Source organism: Neomonachus schauinslandi, chromosome 16 (genome assembly GCF_002201575.2).
Source record: "Neomonachus schauinslandi chromosome 16, ASM220157v2, whole genome shotgun sequence".
NCBI classification, from domain to species: domain Eukaryota; kingdom Metazoa; phylum Chordata; class Mammalia; order Carnivora; family Phocidae; genus Neomonachus; species Neomonachus schauinslandi.
The window spans coordinates 9,298,129-9,303,701 of NC_058418.1; positions in this window are offsets into that span (position 1 = coordinate 9,298,129).

The window sequence follows — 5,573 nt, forward strand, 5'->3', positions numbered from 1 at the left end:
GGCCTGTGGTGTGTGCTCCCACCCCTCCTCCCGGCCCCTTCTCCTCCTCTTCCTTCTCCTCCCCTCCCCCACCCCCACCCCCAACTCCTGACCTCAGCTCGGGTGTAGTCCTGCTCCTCCTGGGATGGGGCTGGGGTAAGCCTGACTGCACCCCCCCCCTCCTTCTGGTAGTCATAGGCAGGATTGAGTGATGGCTGGGGATGGGGCCCAGAAGCTCCCTCCCCGGCTCTGAACTGACCCTTCTTCCTTCCTCCCTATGCTTGACTGGGCCTGACCCTCCACTCCCAGGGCCCGGGTCTGTGTGATATCTGTATATATTGCATTTTGTTGATTTTAATAGAAAACAAAGCGTTATTTTCTCTTTCTTTCCCTCCTTTTTTTTTCTTTTTTTTCTTTTCTTTTTTCCTTTTATTATTTTTCTTTTCTTTTCTTTTCTTTCTTTTTTTTTTTTTGGTAAGGATTTTTTTCCCCTTTGTAAGTTTTTGTTTCCATATGGGAGGAGGGGAGGGAGCCTCTGGGCCACCTAGAATGAGGGGCCTCCCCCAAACAACACCCCACCTCTCCTGCTTTCAGTTCCAGATCTGAGAGAAGGGATGGGAGTAGAGGTAGCCGAGGAGTCTGAGCTGAAATGGGGTATTTGGAGCAGGGACCCCAGAGTTCCCAGATTTTCTCAGCGACTCTACCCCTATTGGAGCTGCCCCTCCTAGGTGGGACTGTTCACTGTTTTGTTGTCAGGTCGTATAGGGGGAGGGGGTGCAGTGCTGCTGGGAATGAGGCCAGCTCTAGGATTGGTCCAGTCCTGTGGGCAAGACTCTTGTGAGAAGCTGGAACAGCTTCCTGTGGCATCTTCTGTGGTTTTACCTTAGAGTAATGGGAATGAAGGTCCCTGTTGGGATGTCCCTCTCAAGAGTCAAGTACTCTCTGAGGTGCTGCTGGGACTCCTTCTGATGTCACAGGAAGTAGTTCCCCAGAGGTCACTTCCTGTGATGATAGGACAGACAGGTACTTCCTATGATGTCTCAGTGGGCCTTCCTTGAAGGTTACTTCAGCAACATCATGGGGGCATGTACTTCCTGTGGTATCTCCAGGTTATTTCCTGTGACGTCATTGGGATGGAGCATGCACTTCCTGAGTTGGGCCATGGCCAGTCACTGACACTCCTTCTCCGCCCGCACCCCTCTTTGGTGGGTCTTGGCCTGGGGGTCTGCCTAGGAGGAGAATAAGGGGTGGGACTTGGAGCATATCTGGAGGACTCTAAGGAAAAAGACCCAATATTGTCAGGGTCATCTCTATCCAAATACACCAAGTCTGTGAACCTGGCAGGGAGGGGTGGGAGATGGAGCTAGTGAAAACTGTTAAAGACCCCCATTCCCACCCCCGCCTTTTGTGTGCATGCTTGTGTCTGCGTGGCTTTGTTCCATTGAGTCTGGTGAGCCAAATGTGTGGTGGTCTGTCAGGCCATCATGACCCAGTGTAGAGTTCAGTGAGCCACGGTAGGGTCCCTTGAGCCTGAGTGCTTCGTGTGGTCTAGTAGATTAGATTGGCTTGTGGTTTCCAGCAAGCTGGAGTACTTTGGTAGTATTGGAGGGATCAGAATGTTTTGGTGCTCTTGCCATGGGCCCTGAGGAGCTAGAATATTCTGATGGAGTCTGCCAAGCCAGACAGCCCCGAGAGTTGGTTTGGGAGTGGCTCCCTGAGCACTGTGACTGTGGTCAGCTCTAAGGCCTTGTTGGCAGGCTGAGATTTCAGGGCCTGACAACCCTATGGACTTAGGATAGCTGAGACCCACCTCTCCCCTCATCCATCTCCCCCTCCCCCTTGGAGACCACCTCCACTTCCTCCAACCCAAAGCAGGGCCCCCAGTGCCCTGGTTCCATCATCAGCATCTCTGGGGGAGGGGCACCCCATGCCCACCCTCTCCCCCATTTGTCCCCCTCCTAGGTCTTCCAGACCCTTCTCTACTCCATGGCTTTGGGGGAATCAGGCCTCCTCGTCTCTCTCCCACAAAGGGAGAGAAGAAAAGCCAGAGACAATTCCCACCCCTAAAGCCTGGGAGACCCCTGCCCCTTGCTAGAGAGCCACCCCCAAATCAAAATGTGAAAATCCCTAGAAAGCAATAGCCTTCAAGGTACCTTGCACTGAATTTCCCACCCCGGCCCGTCCACCTGATGGGAGGCTGTAGCTTGGGCACTAGGGTGACTTTTTCCATGCCCTCTTCATCTCCAGGGTGGGGGGCAGGCCCCATTTCCCCATCCCCCATCTCCCATCGCTGCTGCCCCCACCCTTAATCTCCAGACTGAACCCAGATGGAGATTCGAGTGCCAAAACAATTCTTGATGTAACTTTGTACATATCTTCTGCGGGGGGGGGGGGGGGGGGCCGGGCTCTTGGGGTTGGAGGTGGAAGTGGCCCTGTGGGCCACTGCGCCCCTCTGCCTCTCAGAAGACCCTATGGTATTTCACAGTATCTCCACCCACAGTGGGTATTGCAGTGTCTAGCTGGAATATGCCCCCTACAGCCCCCCACCCCAGGCCTTCATGAAGAGGGGAAGGAGCCAGGGAGAGGTAAAACGGTCTGGAAGTGGGGAGGTGGGATTTGAAAGCACTCATTTGCATATCATTTGCATCCTCAGCTGCCCTGGTCTGTCAGATGCTTTCTATAGCCCCTTTCATGGGAGTCTGGGTCCCCATCAGTGGACCCAGTACTCCTCTCACACAGACACGTCTCTGGAGGCTGGGCCTCCCGAAAAGTGTTCCCTTGGGGTATCTGTGTGACTACCCCCTCCCTATTCACATCTCTCGGGGACCCCCTACCCCACCAGCCAGGGCTATCTGAAAAGTAGTTTGCTAGCTCCGTGAGCTAGTTCACTCACCAGGTTGGTGAGTGGAGAGCCACACACCTTTCCCCGTTTTTACCCTAGGAAATTCACTCTACCATCTTCCCCATCCCTTGAAAGTCTCTTCTGCATTCTGACCTCAATCTTTCGTGCTGCAGTATGTCCAGAGGGGACACAGATGTGGGGTCAGGGATGGGGATCATTGAAAAACCCACCGCCTCTTCCCCTCCCCTTCCCTGTTAGCCAATCAGATCTCAGAGACTCTGAGTGGCCTCCTTGCACCCTGCTCTTCGGCACCCAGTAGGTGCTTAATAAGTGTTTGCTGCATTGACTTGTCTCCCTGTTCTTTCCCATTTGCCCTCCAGCTCCCAACATCTTCTTCCAGAGTCTCCCTCCCTCTCTTTCTCTCTTCTTCTTTCTCGGGCTCCCTATGGCTTTCTACTTTCTCTCCTTGTGGCTCCCATTGTTACCTGTCCTGTCTCTATCTTTGTCTGTCTTTTTCCCTCTTCTCACTCCTCTTAACTCTCTTTCCTCCCCCACCTTCCCATTGATTAAAAAAAAAGTGCCAAACTTCCTTGGAACTGAGCCGCTCTGGGGGGGAAGGAACCTCAGATAGAGGGGAGGAAATGGGACCATCTCTCTCTGAGGAGGCCCCTAAGAGGCATTGAAAAAGTCTGTGGACACTTAGCTAAATTGGGTCCCCCTTCCTCACCCCTCCCACCCTGAGTTTTTCTTAGAATCTTTGTAAGAAAAAAAAAAAAAGACAGAAAAAAACTCCCCTTCAGCTAATCCCTAACCTTTTGGATTCCCCAAATTCCACCAGCCGGGGAGAACCCCACTTGCCTCCTTCGGGCAAATCTGTAGAAATTGCGTGGGGGGAGAGACAAGCTCAGCCCCTCTTCTGCTGGCCCCAGGGATTGGTGCCAGCTGGATTCCAGAGAAGGACCTCAAAGCACTTATGAGAAGAAGGGGTTCGATGTGCCAAATTACTTCCTTCATCCCCCGTCTCAGGGGGCTCTGAGCCAACCTGCCCCAGCCACCTTCTTCTGCCCTGTCCCAACCATCTCTCCATGGGCAAGGAGGCTTCATTGCAATAATTATTAGGGGATCAGAAGGTGAAGATCGTGCCATTTTTATCTGCCCTAACGCCTGCCCTGGACTTGTGGGTGGGAATTATTATGGGTACCCCAAGTGGAGTTTGGTTAAGAGTCGGCTTATAGATGGTTGGGGACCTATACTTGGAAGAATATGGTACCACTTTTCTCTGAGTGGTATTTCTTCTCCCCCTTCTTAACTCCCAAGTCCCTCAATATCCCCTCTTTCTGTTTCTCTTGCCTATTCCTCCATCGCACGCCCTCCTTATTTTGTTTCTGATTGGTGGCCTACTGTTTGGAAAGTGATGAGGGGATCCCCCTGCATGGATTATTGCTGTTGCAAGACCAGGACTTGAGGTCGTGATGGCGCTGAGCGGTGGAAAAAGTATTCACTAAGAGTGGCGACGAGGGTGGCAATTGGGGCGTCCAGGCTGCTGATTGGGTGCACACCTCTCGGGACAGCCAGGCAGGCCTTCGCGCTGTTTGCCACGCACCTGCCCCCGCCGACTTTGAACTCCGAGGCCGGCCGTCGCGAAAGCCTGAACCGGATGTCACGACGGGGAGAACGGGATCGCGATGCCCAAGTTGGGGCCCTGAGGGCCGGGGACACAAGTTTACGGCTCTCGTGGAGTCGCGACACCCAGCCCTGCTATCCGATCCCTCGCCACTGCAGTCAGCGGTCTGGACGCCGTGGTGGAGGGGCTTGTCTCCGTGGCGCCGCTGCCGGTGTGTGTAAGGTCCGTCTCAGTGCCCTCTGCCTGTCGCGTTGGGGATTGCTGGGTGGCAGGGAGGGAGATGGGGAACGTCTTTGGGGGGGGGGTTACGGGGACGGGGGCTGCTGGTGTTTAACCCCTTCTCAGCCAGTCCAGGACACTCTTGTCTCCCAGAGATAATTGGGGGGGGACCGCCTAATCCCCCTCCCCCACACCTTTCCTCCTCCCTACCCGCTACCCCTCCCCCCAAAACCACCAACCTCTCATCTTCTAAGTGACTCCATCACCACCGGCCACCGGGACCTGCGGCCTCATTGCTCCAGCCCGCCCCACTCGACCGTCAGACTCGCTCATCGAACTCTTTTTGATTAACCCTTTCTGTGTTCATCCCACGGAAAACTGTGTGTCCGGCAAGGGGGAGGGGGGAGGCGAGGGGCAGTAGCTACCTTTCCTCCATCTCCTCCCACCGCCCATGCCTCCCCACTCGCACCCCATCCCATGCCCTAACCCCATCCCTCACCCCTAGGGTCCTCCCCGCCCTGGGGAGAGTGACCTTTATAAATATCTCAGCTGTTTGGCTTTGTCCCTTTCAAAGGCGGGGCCAGGGGCGTGGCCTCCTGCTAGTGGAGCGCTCACTCTGGCCCCACTCCTTTCTTTGCCCCCCCCACTCCCCACCCCTTCATTGTAAATAGTCACTTTTGTACTGGGTTTGAGCCAGGGGATGTGGGGAGTCATTTTTTTTTCTTTGTGTTGGCATCTCAGGGCACTGGAGGCATGGCCCACATCCCGGTTACATTTGGGAGAATCCCAAGGTGTGTCCTCACCCGCCCCCAGTGCTAAGGATTTCAAGATATCAGTATTACTCCTAGACGGATGCGGTGCACAGATCCCCTGGCAGGGAGGTGGGAGAGGCGTGGAAAGGTGTAGTCT